The sequence below is a fragment of the Saccopteryx leptura genome, chromosome 2 (assembly GCF_036850995.1).
Source record: "Saccopteryx leptura isolate mSacLep1 chromosome 2, mSacLep1_pri_phased_curated, whole genome shotgun sequence".
NCBI classification, from domain to species: domain Eukaryota; kingdom Metazoa; phylum Chordata; class Mammalia; order Chiroptera; family Emballonuridae; genus Saccopteryx; species Saccopteryx leptura.
The window spans coordinates 179,516,817-179,533,703 of record NC_089504.1 but is presented as its reverse complement, the minus strand read 5'-3'; the positions used below and the strand labels follow the sequence as shown (position 1 = coordinate 179,533,703).

The window sequence follows — 16,887 nt, the reverse complement described above, 5'->3', positions numbered from 1 at the left end:
CCGGTCTTACTCTCTCCTCTCCTTCAACTACACTACACATAAGTGTTACATCTCCCATTATCTTTTCTTTCCTCTTCCTTTCTCTCTATGACGGTTGCACTCCAAAACCCTTAACTCTCTCTCTCTTTCCTCTTTTTTCTGTTTTCTTCTTTTAGTGGTTCCCTCTTTTTTTTCTCTCTCTCTCTCTTTCTTTTCTCCCTCTATATTAGTTTATTCCTTTCTCCTTTACGTCTCCTCTCATTCAAACCTCAATAACGAACATATTTTCTTAGCTGGGACTCAAACTTATGTTTGTGGCATTTTGGGGGTTTTTTACTTCACCTTTTTAACTCACTAGCAGTGCTCCCATCCCTGGCTCTTCATTTTATCTAGTTCTTGTTCCACTAAATACAATAGTAATTTTTTAATTTGTCCCCCCATTTTCCTGTTTCCCTCTTATTCCTCTCATCATAACTCTTAGTCAACCAACACCTATAAGCAAATCATTTTATTCTTGACCCAAATGTTTTCCTTATTTGCTTTTTGTGGGTCCATACCCTTTTTTTTTCTTTCTTTTATTTTTTTGCCCCTTTATTACTTCTCCCCAATTCAGGCCCTCCAGTACAGGCATTGTTTGTTCTATTTAGTACAATATAATTCAAAGTTCACCACAAGATTTTCTCTAGAAAGAGGGGAGAGGAGAGGAGAGGAAAAAAGGAGGGGGGGGGAATAATTTCCTTTTTTTAAAATTTTTTATTTTATTTTATTTTTCTTTATTTAATTATTTTTTTTAAAAAAAAACTTCGATTTTTTTTTTAACTTTTTATTCTTTATTAAATCTCATTAATACTATCAACAAAACCACCCTCAGATGCCATTAAGGAAGAGAAAATCGAATATCATGGATACAAAAGAAAGAGAGGTAACACAGATAGATGAGGAAAAATCTATGGAGAAAAAATTTAAGATATTGGAAACCTTGGAGTTAAACGACAGAGAATTTAAAATAGAAATCCTAAAAATACTCAGAGATATACAAGAAAACACAGAAAGGCAATTTAGGGAGCTCAGAAAACAACTCAATGAACACAAAGAATATATTTCCAAGGAAATTGAAACTATAAAAACAAATCAAACAGAGATGAAAAACTCAATACATGAGCTGAAAAAAGAGGTAACAAGCTTAGCTAATAGAACAGGCCAGATAGAAGGTAGGGTTAGTGAAATAGAAGACAAGCAACTTGAGGCACAACAGAGAGAAGAAGAAAGATATTCAAAAATTAAAAAAAATGAGATAGCCCTACAGGAATTATCTGACTCCATCAAAAAGAATAACATAAGAATAATAGGTATATCAGAGGGAGAAGAGAGAGAAAATGGAATGGAGAACATACTCAAACAAATAATAGATGAGAACTTCCCAAGCCTGTGGAAAGAACTAAAGCCTCAAATTCAAGAAGCAAACAGAACTCTGAGCTTTCTTAACTCCAACAAACCTACTCCAAGGCACATCATAACGAAATTGGCACAAACCAACGGCAAAGAAAAAATTCTCAAGGCAGCCAGGGAAAAGAAGAATACAACATATAAAGGAAGGCCCATTAGATTATCATCCGATTTCTCAACAGAAACTCTACAAGCTAGAAGAGAGTGGACCCCAATATTTAAAGTCCTGAAAGAGAGGAACTTTCAGCCACGAATACTATACCCATCAAAGCTATCCTTCAAATATGAAGGAGAAATAAAAACATTCACAGATACAGAAAAGATCAGGGAATTTATCATCAGAAAACCTCCACTCCAGGAATTACTAAAGGGGGTTCTCCAATCAGATAGAAAGAACAAAAAAAAAAACAAAGCCACAAGTAAAAGCTCCAAGAAGAACACAATAAAACCAAATTTAAACTGTGACAACAAAAAAAAGGGGGAGGAGAGGATGGAGATTAACAGTAGCAAAGAACAATGGAGTGCAAAAGTACTCACAAAATAGTGTGCTACAATGAACAGGATAGGAACCTTTTTCATTACTTAAAGGTAACCACCATTGAAAAAACCACCACAGAAGCACATGATTTAAAAAAGATAGCAACAGAGGAAAGATGTATGGAATACAACCAAATAAAAACAAAAGATAGAAAGATGAAAGAGAAGGATCAAACAAGACACAAAACTAACAGAAAGCAATCTATAAAATGGCAATAGGGAACTCACAAGTGTCAATAATTACACTAAATGTAAACGGATTAAACTCACCAATAAAAAGGCACAGAGTAGCAGAATGGATTAAAAAAGAAAATCCAACTGTATGCTGCGTACAAGAAACTCATCTAAGTAACAAGGATAAAAACAAATTCAAAGTGAAAGGCTGGAAAACAATAATCCAAGCAAATAACATCCAAAAAAAAGCAGGCGTAGCAATACTCATATCTGATAATGCTGATTACAAGACAACAAAAGTACTTAGAGACAAAAATGGCCATTTCATAATGGCAAAGGGGACACTGAATCAAGAAGACATAACAATTCTTAATATATATGCACCAAACCAAGGAACACCAAAATATATAAGACAGCTACTTATTGACCTTAAAACAAAAACTGACAAAAATACAATCATACTTGGAGACCTCAATACACTGCTGACAGCTCTAGATCGGTCATCCAAACAGAGAATCAACAAAGATATAGTGGCCTTAAACAAAACACTAGAACACCTGGATATGATAGACATCTACAGGACATTTCATCCCAAAGTGACTGAGTATACATTTTTCTCCAGTGTACATGGATCACTCTCAAGAATTGACCATATGTTGGGCCACAAAAACAACATCAGTAAATTCAGAAAAATCGAAGTTGTACCAAGCATATTTTCTGATCATAAAGCCTTGAAACTAGAATTCAACTGCAAAAAAGAGAAAAAAAATCCCACAAAAACGTGGAAACTAAACAACATACTTTTAAAAAATGAATGGGTCAAAGAAGAAATAAGTGCAGAGATCAAAAGATATATACAGACAAGGCCCTGGCCGGTTGGCTCAGCGGTAGAGCGTCGGCCTAGCGTGCAGAGGACCCGGGTTCGATTCCCGGCCAGGGCACACAGGAGAAGCGCCTATTTGCTTCTCCACCCCTCCGCCGCACCTTCCTCTCTGTCTCTCTCTTCCCCTCCCTCAGCCAAGGCTCCTTTGGAGCAAAGATGGCCTGGGCGCTGGGGATGGCTCTGTGGCCTCTGCCCCAGGTGCTAGAGTGGCTCTGGTCTCAACATGGCGATGCCCAGGATGGGCAGAGCATCGCCCCCTGGTGGGCAGAGCGTCGCCCCATGGTGGGGATGCCGGGTGGATCCCGGTCGGGCGCATGTGGGAGTCTGTCTGACTGTCTCTCCCTGTTTCCAGCTTCAGAAAAATGCAAAAAAATAAAATAAAAATAAATAAATAAATAAATAAAAAGACATATACAGACAAATGAAAATGACAATACGACATATCAGAATCTATGGGATACAGCAAAAGCAGTGATAAGATGGAAGTTCATATCACTTCAGGCTTATATGAACAAACAAGAGAAAGCCCAAGTGAACCACTTAACTTCACACCTTAAGGAACTAGAAAAAGAAGAACAAAGACAACCCAAAACCAGCCGAAGAAAGGAGATAATAAAAATCAGGGCAGAAATAAATGAAATAGAGAACAGAAAAACTATAGAAAAAATTAATAGAACAAGGAGCTGGTTCTTTGAAAAGATCAACAAAATTGACAAACCCTTGGCAAGATTTACCAAGGAAAAAAGAGAAAGAACTCATATAAACAAAATCCAAAATGAAAGAGGAGAAATCACCACGGACACCGTAGATATACAAAGATTATTGTAGAATACTATGAAAAACTTTATGCCACTAAATTCAACAACCTAGAAGAAATGGATAAATTCTTAGAACAATACAACCTTCCTAGACTGAGTCAAGAAGAAGCAGAAAGCCTAAACAGACCTATTAGTAGAGAAGAAATAGAAAAAACCATTAAAAACCTCCCCAAAAATAAAAGTCCAGGCCCAGACGGCTATACCAGCGAATTTTATCAAACATTCAAAGAAGACTTGGTTCCTATTCTACTGAAAGTCTTCCAAAAAATTGAAGAAGAAGCAATACTACCAAACACATTTTATGAGGCCAACATAACCCTCATACCAAAACTGGGCAAGGACGGCACAAAAAAATAAAACTACAGACCAATATCTCTAATGAATACAGATGCTAAAATACTAAACAAAATACTAGCAAATCAAATACAACATATTAAAAAAATACATCATCATGATCAAGTGGGATTCATCCCAGAATCTCAAGGATGGTTCAACATACGTAAAACGGTTAACGTAGTACACCATGTCAACAAAACAAAGAACAAAAACCACATGATCTTATCAATAGACGCAGAAAAGGCTTTCGATAAAAGACAACACAATTTTATGTTTAAGACTCTCAACAAAATGGGTATAGAAGGAAAATATCTCAACATGATAAAGGCCATATATGATAAACCATCAGCTAACATCATATTAAATGGCACTAAACTGAAGGCTTTCCCTCTTAAATCAGGAACAAGACAGGGTTGTCCACTCTCACCACTCTTATTTAATGTGGTACTAGAGGTTCTAGCCAGAGCAATCAGACAAGACAAAGAAATAAAAGGCATCCATATCGGAAAAGAAGAAGTAAAGGTATCACTTTTTGCAGATGATATGATCCTATACATCGAAAACCCCAAAGAATCCACAAAAAGACTACTAGAAACAATAAGCCAATACAGTAAGGTTGCAGGATACAAAATTAACATACAGAAGTCAATAGCCTTTCTATATGCCAACAATGAAACATTTGAGAACGAACTCAAAAGAATAATTCCCTTCACGATTGCAATAAAAAAAATAAAATACCTAGGAATAAACATAACAAAGAATGTAAAGGACTTATATAATGAAAACTATAAACCATTGTTAAGGGAAATCGAAAAAGATATAATGAGATGGAAGAATATTCCTTGTTCTTGGTTAGGAAGAATAAATATAATCAAGATGGCCATATTACCCAAAGCAATATACAAATTTAATGCAATTCCCATCAAAATTCCAATGACATTTTTTAAAGAAATGGAGCAAAAAATCATCAGATTTATATGGAACTATAAAAAACCCCGAATAGCCAAAGCAATCCTAAAGAAAAAGAATGAAGCTGGGGGTATTACAATACCTGACTTCAAACTATATTATAGGGCCACGACAATCAAAACAGCATGGTATTGGCAGAAAAATAGACACTCAGACCAATGGAACAGAATAGAAAACCCAGAAATAAAACCACATATATATAGTCAAATAATTTTTGATAAAGGGGCCAACAACACACAATGGAGAAAAGAAAGCCTCTTCAATAAATGGTGCTGGGAAAACTGGAAAGCTACATGCAAAAGAATGAAACTGGACTACAGTTTGTCCCCCTGTACTAAAATTAACTCAAAATGGATCAAAGATCTAAACATAAGACCTGAAACAATTAAGTACATAGAAGAAGACATAGGTACTCAACTCATGGACCTGGGTTTTAAAGAGCATTTTATGAATTTGACTCCACAGGCAAGAGAAGTGAAGGCAAAAATTAATGAATGGGACTACATCAGACTAAGAAGTTTTTGCTCAGCAAGAGAAACTGATAACAAAATAAACAGAAAGCCAACTAAATGGGAAATGATATTTTCAAACAACAGCTCAGATAAGGGCCTAATATCCAAAATATACAAAGAACTCATAAAACTCAACAACAAACAAACAAACAATCCAATAAAAAAATGGGAAGAGGACATGAACAGACACTTCTCCCAAGAAGACATACAAATGGCCAACAGATATATGAAAAGATGCTCATCTTCTTTAGTTATTAGAGAAATGCAAATCAAAACTGCAATGAGATACCACCTCACACCTGTTAGATTAGCTATTATCAACAAGACAGGTAATAGCAAATGTTGGAGAGGCTGTGGAGAAAAAGGAACCCTCATACACTGTTGGTAGGAATGTAAAGTAGTACAACCATTATGGAAGAAAGTATGGTGCTCCTCAAAAAACTGAAAATAGAACTACCTTATGACCCAGCAATCCCTCTACTGGGTATATACCCCCAAAACTCAGAAACATTGATACGCAAAGACACATGCAGCCCCATGTTCATTGCAGCATTGTTCACAGTGCCAGGACATGGAAACAACCAAAAAGCCCATCAATAGATGACTGGATAAAGATGTGGCACATATACACTATGGAATACTACTCAGCCATAAGAAATGATGACATCGGATCATTTACAGCAAAATGGTGGGATCTTGATAACATTATACGAAGTGAAATAAGTAAATCAGAAAAAACCAGGAACTGCATTATTCCATACATAGGTGGGACATAAAAGTGAGACTAAGGGACATTGATAAGAGTGTGGTGGTTACGGGGGGAGGGGGGATGGGGGAGAGGGAAGGGAAAGGGGGAGGGGGAGGGGCACAAAGAAAACTAGATAGAAGGTGACAGAGGACAATCTGACTTTGGGTGATGGGTATGCAACATAATTGAATGACAAGATAACCTGGACATGTTATCTTTGAATATATGTATCCTGATTTATTGATGTCACTCCATTAAAAAATATAATTATAATTAAAAAAAAAAATAGTCCTGGTCAGGTGGATAGGTGTCCACTGAGCAGTGGATAGGTGTCCTCCCGGTGCACCAAGGTTGAGGGTTCAACCCCCAGTCCGGACACATATGAGAGACAACCAATGAGTACACGACTAAGTGGAACAACTAAGTGGAACAGTGAGGTGATGCTTCTCTATCTCTCACGCCCCCTCCTCAGTCAGGACAAAAAACGACCAATGAGTATATGACTAAATGGAACTAAGTGGAACAATGAGTTGATGCTTCTGTCCCCCAACCCCTCCTCTCTCTCTCTCGGAAATCAATGGGGAAAAGAAAAAAAGCTCTGGCCAGATAGCTCGGTTGGTTAAAGTGTTGTCCTGATATGCAAAACTTGCAGGTTCAATTCACGGTCAGGGCACATAAAGGAACAGATTAATGTTTCTCTTTTTCCCTTCCTTTCTCTCTAAAATCAGTAAGTAAAATTTAAAAAATAAATAAAATACTTTAAAATATAATAATAAAATAACTCAGTCAGACATACCCATATAAGAGAACACGTCCTTGCAAACGGGAGGGCTGCCTCCGTGTTCTGATTTTACATGCTCTGCACACGGCTCTGAGTTCTCCTCTTCACCATTAGCCTGGGGCTCACGGAGTCACTTGTTGGCTTTCACTTCTAATTTTTGTACATGTTTATCTTCCTTCCTGATGGAAGACAGGGTCTGCTCAGAGGCCAGAAACAATGAATCCAACATGAAATGATTAAGAATCCAGAAATTCAGTGAGTCACTTAGTGGCACTAAATCAGACTTAAATACTCTCTGTGTGGGCCCTATAGAAAAGGGCATGATATGATGTGAGACAGTCACACCATCTCAGACTTTGATGTCCTGGGAAATTATTCTAAATTCTCGAGGACAAGCCTGATAAGGGTAATGTGTAGAGAAGAGCAAAGTTTCTGCTAAAAAATAAATCTGGTCTTGGCCCTGGCCGGTTGGCTCAGTGGCAGAGCATCGGCCTGGCATGCAGGAATCCCAGGTTCGATTCCCGGCCAGAGCACACAGGAGAAGCGCCCATCTGCTTCTCCACCCCTCCCCCTCTCCTTCCTCTCTCTCTCTCTCTTCCCCTCCCGCAGCCAAGGCGCTGAGGATGGCTCCAAGGCCTCTGGCTCAGGTGCTAGAATGGCTCTGGTTGCAACAGAGCAATGCCCCAGATGGGCAGAGCATTGCCCCCTGCTGGGCATGCCGGGTGGATCCCAGTTGGGCGCATGTGGGAGTCTGTCTGACTGCCTTCCCGTTTCCAGCTTCAGAAAAATACAAAAAAAAAAAAAAAAAAAATCTGGTCTTGATGGAAACTGCAGAGACACCAAGGATCATGAACCCTTCCAGAGCACAGAGAGTTTGAAAATCTGAGAGGTTCTTTCCCCAGAAAAGCAAAGAAGAAAATTTTGTATAGAAACTAGAGAACTAGTACCTGACCTATGGTGGCGCAATGGATAAAGCATCAACCTGGAATGGTGAGGTCGCTGGTTTGAAACCCTGGGCTTGCCTGATCAAAGCACGTATGAGAGTTGATGCTTCTGGCCCCCGCCCCTCTAAAATAAATAAATAAAGTCTTAAAAAAAAGAAAAAATAGTAGAGAACTAGAGTTAGGAGTAGAGACTAAAGATGAAACTGAACTGCTGCAATCTCATGACAGAACTTTAACAAATGAGGAGTTGCTTCTTACGAACGAGCAGAGAAAGTGATTTCTAGAGATGGAAACTACTCGTGCTGAAGATGCTGTGAAAACGGCTGAGCCTGACCAGGTGGTGGCTGGCGCAGTGGATAGAGCGTCAGACAGGGACGTGGAGGACCCAGGTTCGAGACCCCAAGGTCACCAGCTTGAGCCCAAGGTCACTCCCTTGAGCAAGGGGTTACTCAGTCTGCTGTAGCCCCACAGTCAAGGCACATATAAGAAAGCAATCAATGAACAACTAAGGTGCTGTAACGAAGAACTGATGCTTCTCATCACTCTCCCTTCCTGTCTGTCTGTCCCTAACTGTCCCTCTCTCTGTCACACACACACACACACACACACACACACACACACGCACACACACAAAACACACACACACAAAAGAATGGCTGAAATGACAACAAAGGGTTTAGAATACAACATAAACTTTGTTGATATAGCAGTGGCGGTTTTGAAAGGACTCCTCTGATGTTCAAAGTTCTGCTGTGGGGAAAATGCTATCAAATGGCATCAGACGCTCCAGAGAAATGTTCATGAAAGGAGAAGCAGTCCATGTGGCAAACTCCATTGTCTGATTTTATGAAACTGCACAGCCAGCCCAACCTTCCACCTTCAGCTACTACCACCCTGATCAGTCAGCGCCATCAACACCATCAACAAAGGCAAGACTCTCCCTCAGCAAAAAGATGACAACTTGCTGAAGGCTAGGATGATGGTGAGCCGTAGGGCATTTTTAATTAAGATTAGCACACTGTTTTTTAGACATAACTCAGTAGACTACAGTATAGTGTCAATATTACTTTTCCATGCACTGGGAAACCAAACCCATGGAATTCACTTTATTGAGTCAATTTGGAACTGAACCTGCAATCTCCAAGGTAAGTCACTGACTAGGAGGCCTTTGCAAACTTTTAAGAAAGATAGATTCATAGAAATAAAGAACTAGCTTGCCTTAATATTTAGAGAACTTAATCAACAGAAACTTCCTTGTGTTGAAAGACTTGAGATATAAATAAATTACTAATTGGTTAAAACAACCTGTGATCAGGAAATATTAAGAACCCAATCAAGACAGACTTCCAAACAGACAGTTTGCTTCCTGTCCAAACTGATTTCTCCATCCAAGTAGAAAATGGAACTGTCACATCAGAACTCCTTTAAAAGGTACTGGGGAGCCTGACCTGTGGTGGTGCAGTGGATAAAGCTGGAATGCTGAGGTTACCAATTTGAAATCCCGGGCTTGCACAGTCAAGGCACATAGAGAAGCAACTACAAGTTGATGTTTCCTGTCCCCCCTCTACCCCTGTTTCTCTCCAAAAACCAGTAAATAAAGTCTTTAAATAAGTAAGTAAATAAATAAATAAGGTGCTGGGGAGATGGAGACAGAGCAAATGTATGAGTGATGCTCTCCCCTGCCTGGAAAACCAGCCTTTCCAGGTAGATTCCTAGCACCACCTGCCTCTGAATTCTGCTTTGTCCTGATTGTCATGACAGTTGAAGGAGCAGCCGTTCCATCCTTGAGCACCTAGTGGGCACTAGAGACTACTCAACTTCAAACTGATTAAAACTACCCTTTGCTCAGTCTTTTTTTTTTTTTTTTTTGTATTTTTCCGAAGTTAGAAGTGGGGAGGCAGTCAGACAGACCTATGCATACACTCGACAGGGATCCACCCAGCACGCCCACTAGGGGGCGATGCTCTGCCCATTTGGGGTGTTGCTCTGTTGCGACCAGAGCCATTCTAGCACCTGAGGCAGAGGCCATGGAGCCATCCTCAGCACCCAGGCCAACTTTTGCTCCACTGGAGCCTTGGCTGCAGGAGGGGAAGAGAGAGATAGAGAGGAAGGAGAGGGGGAGGGGTGGAGAAGCAAATGGGGCTTCTCCTGTGTGCCCTGACCAGGAATCAAACCTGGGACTTCCACAAGCCTGGCCAATGCTCTACAACTGAGCAAATCGGCCAGGGCCCCCTTTGCTCAGTCTTAATCTACTTTAGTGAAAAAAAAAAAAAAAATCAACTTTGCAAATAAAGTTCATGAAAAATCACTTCTTCAAGGTAGGCTAAGATCTGTTTTTAAAAACTTTGTGCTCTAAAGTGGAATAACTAGAGTAGTTGTTGCCTCTCTCTCTACCCCCCTCCCTCTTTTCTCTCTCAAAAACAAAACAACAAAAAACCTCTGTGCTCTAAAGCAGTCACCCTTTGTCCTGCAAACCTGATGTCCCTTATGAGAGGCTTCAACTTCAACCACTCATACTTTCTGTAATATGTGAAATGGGAGGTAATTCGACTGTGCAACTGTCTTAAATATAAGGGACCCTCAAACAGGTGTATGCTGTGAAAAGCACTACATTCCTCACTTTAACCCTGTAGTCCATCCAATCCAATACCAGTGTTGTATCTGGACAGTTAAGGAAACAAACTCTTTCACCACACAATTAAATGGTCAAATTAAAAAGTCTTTATTTTTAAGCCAGTGACCGCACAGAGACCTCAATCAAATCATGCAGCCTGGAACAAACTCAGGAGTTTGCTTTTTTAAAGGCAAAAAAAGAAGTGGGAAACGAGCTCCTAGCCAAAGCAGTTTTACAGAAGCAAAACATGCTTTCAGTTATCGTTGGAACAATTTAGGGAGAGAGTGCTCAGTGAAGCAGTTTATAAAAAGCAGAAGAATGTGTTCAGTTATGTTGGCCTTTTACAATGGTTGTTAAGGCAGCTTCCATCCTGAGGGCTTTACTGGAATCCGGAGACGTCAGAACATTTATGGCCTAACATTATGGTTTTACACAACTCTTTCAATATATTTATATATCTGCAAATCTTGCAAAACTAGTCTGTGGTCAAGGATATGGTTCACCTGCAGGAAGCCTTTTTTTTTTTTTCTGCATTTTTCTGAAGCCGGAAACGGGGAGAGACAGTCAGACAGACTCCCGCATGCGCCCGACCGGGATCCACCCGGCACGCCCACCAGGGGGCGAGGAAGCATTTTTTTTTTTTTAAGGAGGAACGACAGTGAGGGCACTGAGTGGAACAAGAGGGCTGAATCCTGGCTTGACTCTGATACTGTTAGTGACGGAACCACAGCTACCTTGTGTTTGGACTGTTTCCTAGTTGTAAAATGAAGGAATGTTAATAGTCGTAACATCTCCTCTACCTGCTCATTAGATAGCTCTATAGGTCAAGTGTCATCTGGGACAGAACGGGCTCTGAGGAGGTTACAAAGGCACAGCGCTGCGCAGTGACTACCTTCTGGACCACGGGGGTCCTCAGAGTTTCTGACGAAGGACCAGGATTCCTTCTCTGTGGCAAACTTCTTGAACCTGGCGGCAGAAAAGCGGTCCTCTGCAGTCACCTCTGGAACAAAGAGCACTGTTACTCCCTCCTCCCTATCTCTATCACTTTTCCCCTTTTTAGGCGATTCTCTTCCTCGGTTGGCAACAGTGTGAAAAAGGCTGGAGGTGCCCGCTCCTCGGGGCAGAGTCATGGTCTACACGCTTTACCTGGTCTGCCCAGCCCTGTCGCATACGCTGTGCCAGCCAGACGGTACGCCAGCACCGCAAGGCGTTCCTCAGACTCCGATCAAGCTAGAATCTGGGAGGGTCTCTGGAAAAACAATCCTGTCAACACTTTCCCGGGAGGCGCGGCTCACTCACCAGGCCAGGAAGACCCCGGCCTTGTGGTCCCTCCTCACGGCGTAGAACATGCCGAGCCCGCTGCTCCTGCAGTGCATGGCGGCCAAAGCGACTCTGCGCACCATGTCCATAAGCCTGCTCATCCATCACTTCCCGGAACCGGCAAGCATCTCGACTGCAGGGTTGACGGTCCCCATCACAGGGACCAAACTTCCGGCAGTGGCGCGGGTAGATGACGCTAACTCAGGGGCGGGGCCTAGAGCTGCGAATTCTGCAGGTTCGTCAATTTCCGAGATGTCAATGGAAAAAGTGAGGCCTAGACATAGGTCGCGGGCGGGGCAGAGAGGGGCGGGGCGGTGACTGGAGAGGGGCGGGGTTCAAGACGGGGCCCAGGCGGGCGAGGGGTGCCGTGGGTCTGAGGCACCGCCTGGGATGGAGCGGATCTAGGCCGCTGTGGACGGTGTCCAGAGGGGTGGAGCTATAAGACTCTAGGATGCTGGTCCGAGCGGGGTGTGGACCGGAACTTGCGTGGGCGGGGCCTCTGGTTGTGGGCGGGCCTGGCGCTCTCGGGGGCGGGGAACACGTGGGGTTGGTAGATGAAAAAGAGGAAGGAGCATCGCCGACCTGGGGGAGGTGTTGCCTGAGAGCTGCCCCTCCCTCCCTTCCCCCGAGTGATCTCGGGACCAGACCTACTCAGGACTTGTTTTCCTATGTAAATTGGCTGGCTGTGGTCCTTTATCTCAGTGGTCACTTGTGTTTAAAATGTAAAACAGTGGAAACCGGGCTGTGAGAACTACTGGTGAAATATTTTTGTTAAAGTTCCGGGTTTTAGTTTGTCTATGAAATGTTTTACTATATTTGAATGTCTTCAAAATTGAAATTTATTCTTTTTAAATGTTAATTATTGGTTTTAATAGAATGAGTTAAGGAAATTATTACAACTGATTATTACATGTTTATAAATGAGAAGACACCCGTATGGTCTGTGGCCGCCGTCGTTGTGGCCATGCAGGTTCTCATTGAATTCCGACAGACAGTAAAGAAACAGTGGATCAGAAAAATGGTGGGCCTTTATTAAAGTCTCGCACTGGCTGACAGGCAAACACACAGGATAAACACTTCCCTTTCATTCAGGGCTTCCAAAACCCTGACGCATTCTCCAGGTCCACAACCAGGAGAATCTTCTCAGGTTCCTCCTAGAATCAAAGGCCCCCCAGTCTCAGCAGATCTTGCAAAGCCCCTGGGCTCTGGTTCCCCATCTGCACTCCTTCTCTCTCTGCAAAACTGGCTCTTCTTCAGCACTCTGCATTCTCTCTGCACTCCCTGCAAAACTACCTGGATCCACAAAGAGGGTCTCCAGCAAACTATTTAGCAAAACAATGGCATCTCCCAAGCAGGAATGTATTCTGCAATTTGCAATCAACTGCCCTGCTCTGCGGGCAAGCACACATGTGGCTGGCCAGCACCATTTTTAAACAATAAAAGTGAGCAAACTCAAAAAATACAAATTTTACAAACTCATTTGCCCAACAACACCTTGACAGGAGAAGGGTGTAAACAAAATAACCCACTCTGGGTGTCAAGTACACTTGAATATTTCTGCCCTCTCTCTTTCCACGTGCACTCCTAGGTTTCTCCTTGGTAGCCCAAGGAACATAAGTAAATTACTGAACTAAGGGAATTTTAACTAAGGTGACTAATCGTCCTCCTTTAGGGAGGACAGTCCTTCTTTTGTAGGTTCCGTCCTCCCTCGAAAAGTGTCCTCCTACATGGCCTCCTTTTTGATATTGGAAGACTAATCTGTAAATATCTGTATTCGATCAATGCAGAGTCAATCCATTGCGTGTGATGTAACATATTTGTATCTAAATGAGTCCTTTTTTCTTACAATTATTAAAAAATAATAGGCATGTAAGCATAATTACAATATAAAATATTACAAATGTTTTATGCATTTATATTATAGTGTATTATTGTTGCAATGAATAAAATGTTTCTTTTACGATATTATTTGCAATTTATTTTTGTCCTCCTTTTCATTGTAAAAAAGTTGGTCACCTTAATTTTAACTGAAATCTTTCAGTTATTTGTGTAACATTTAAATAACGACCCTACAGGTCCACCCTAAGGTGACCTGTTAACAAGAACAAGGCTAGCAAAATATGATACCTGAAAATGTTTCAGCAAGGCTTTGTAAGTAATTTTCCAAACCTCAGTTTCCTCATTGGCAAATGGGAATGAACTCACTCATGTGACAACATCCGGATTGTCAAGGAGGTCTAAGGAGAACTCATGTGAACACATGTACAGACTGTGTGCTAGATCATCCATTTCCCACAATGCCACAATGCTCTGCTGCTCTCCTGTTTCTGAGCTGTGAAGTTCACATATTCTGACTTCAATTTCCAGCTACGACTTACTAGCTATGTAAATATGGTGAGTTGCTTAAAGTCTCTTATCTTCTTTGAAAAATGGAGCTAATGATGCTGTGCCTGGTGACTGTGAAAATGAACTATATGTGGTCTGATACACAAGTGTGCCCTCACTGTCACACTAATCCTTTTCATCCTGTACATGTTTCATGAATAGTAATGTAAGAATAGTGTCACTTTCATACAAAACATTATGGATTTTATAATTATTAAATTAATAATTTTATAGAGGGAGGAAAGGGGAGACAGAGACATCAATTTGTTATTCCATTTATTCATGCATTCATTCTGATTCTTGTATGTGCCCTGACCATGATGGTACCTGCAATCTTGGCATATTGGGAGGACACTCTAACCAACTGAGCTACCCATCCAGAGCTTGTTGCCTTTTTTCAAAAGTTGCATTTACTGGGGTGACACTGTAACAAAATTCAGGAGTCCTGGGCTGACAAGTTCCCACGGAATGTGGCACCCAACGCCACACCTGAGTGTTGACAAGGGAAGCTATGAACTGAAACTGGGGATTTGTTTTAAGTAGGAAATTGAAGTTGGTAGTAGTTGGAAAGGTATTATCATCTTTGTTCCAGTTCCTTAGCTGAAGTCTTTCCAGAAAATCCAGGTCTGGCTGGTACGCATGCTAGAGAAGAAGTTCAGCGAGAAGCATGTTGTCTTTCTTTATGGCTTCTTCAGTGAGGATTTGTTAATAGTAAATGCTTTCAGTTATCTGAAAATGCCTTTATTTTCTCTCACATTTGTCTTTGGTTTTTAGCAGTTTAGGGTGTGTCAGTTTAGGTTTAGCCAGTTTGGGGTTTACAGAGTTTCTTGTAATCTCTGTCTTTTACCAAACTTTGAAAGTTTTTAGCTATTCTTTCTTTCCTTTTTTACTTTTAACTTCAGATTTCCAATCTATTTAAGGCTGTTTGCACATTGTTTATAGAATATTTCATTTACTCTAACAGATGCCAAGATAGCTTCCTCTTAGACCCTGGCTTAAAAACATACTTGCTTTACTTATATAGCAAGATAACATTAAACATGGAAACTTTTGTGGCACTGAATGATGATCTACTCAGGGCGACCTTCAAAAGCTACAATTAGGCCCTGGCTGGTTGGCTCAGCGGTAGAGCGTCGGCCTGGCGTGCAGGGGACCCGGGTTCGATTCCCGGCCAGGGCACATAGGAGAAGCACCCATTTGCTTTTCCACCCCCCCTCCTTCCTCTCTGTCTCTCTCTTCCCCTCCCGCAGCCAAGGCTCCATTGGAGCAAAGATGGCCCAGGCGCTGGGGATGGCTCCTTGGCCTCTGCCCCAGGCGCTAGAGTGGCTCTGGTTGTGGCAGAGCGATGCCCCGGAGGGGCAGAGCATCGCCCCCTGGTGGGCAGAGCATCGCCCCTGGTGGGCGTGCCGGGTGGATCCTGGTCGGGCGCATGCGGGAGTCTGTCTGACTGTCTCTCCCCATTTCCAGCTTCAGAAAAAATACAAAACAAAAAAAAAGCTACAATTAAGGATCCATCTAGCTTTTCAGCAATACAAGCCTGATTGAGGTCTTCGGCCCATTTGTTTGACATTCGTGTTTTATACCTTGAGATTTCTTTTTGATTACATCCTTGAAGCTCACATAGATCATTTTACTTTTCAGAGGTGCTTGCTCTAGTGCCCCCCTCCCAAATCATCAAATCCTCTTTTCTGGATTCAAAGCTTGCATCACACAAAGTATAGCAGCAATCTTTCTCAGGAAGCATCCCCACAAAATGCTTGACAGGACCTGTCATGGTTAACATCAGCATCTCCAATCAAGATCTCCTTGCCTTCTTCTACAATGACGTACTCTTTGTCTACACTGAGACAAAAAATGACAGCCTTCCTTCTTTTCTTGATTTCTTCTGGTGTGGACCACTTCCTAACTTTCATATTGTAAAAAATGTGATCCACTTCATTAGCAACTTGCACTCTGAGGCCATCTCCCCCAATGTGGTCTCAAGGATGTGGGGGAGGGAGTTGGTGGGACAAGTCTGCTGAGCATCCTCCTCATGGCAGCAGGACCAAGTGGCAGAGCCTAACCTGTATTTCTTTACACTGGTTTCAGCACCACATTCTTTCTTTTTAGATCACAAATTTTGGACCTGTTCTCGTCTCATAGGTCCCAAGATTCTATTCATTTTCAATCATTTTTCTCTTTGTTGTTCAGATTTGGTATATATATAGTGTGTTCATAAAGTCATGCTGCACTTTTGACTGGTCAACAAAAGACTATAGAAATGTGAAATCTGCACCAAATAAAAGGAAAATCCTCTCAGTTTCTGTAGGATGATGTGGCAGCATGTGCGCACGCGCAGATGTTGACGTAACATCGTGTATACAGCGGAGCAGCCCATGGCCATGCCAGTTGAGATGTGGACGGTACAGAGGAATGTTCAGTGTGTTCTGTGGCTTGCTAAA

General features: G+C 41.6%; 1 long non-coding RNA gene and 1 pseudogene across 2 annotated transcripts in view; both read right to left on the bottom strand.

The window, feature by feature from the left end:
* Positions 1-12,344, bottom strand: part of LOC136395182 (uncharacterized) — a 50,078-nt gene extending 37,734 nt beyond the window's left edge. Inside the window, exons 1-3 of one of the 2 annotated variants that reach the window (XR_010749285.1) lie at positions 12,041-12,344; positions 11,634-11,741; positions 7,199-7,362 (exon numbers count right to left, since the gene is read on the bottom strand). This is a non-coding gene — a long non-coding RNA (uncharacterized lncRNA). The remainder of the gene's footprint in view (positions 1-7,198; positions 7,363-11,633; positions 11,742-12,040) is intronic. The other variant, XR_010749284.1, reaches the window with a different exon arrangement.
* Positions 12,345-14,882: 2,538 nt separating this feature from the next.
* LOC136391703 (destrin pseudogene) lies at positions 14,883-16,392 on the bottom strand (annotated as a pseudogene).
* Positions 16,393-16,887: the final 495 nt, after the last annotated feature.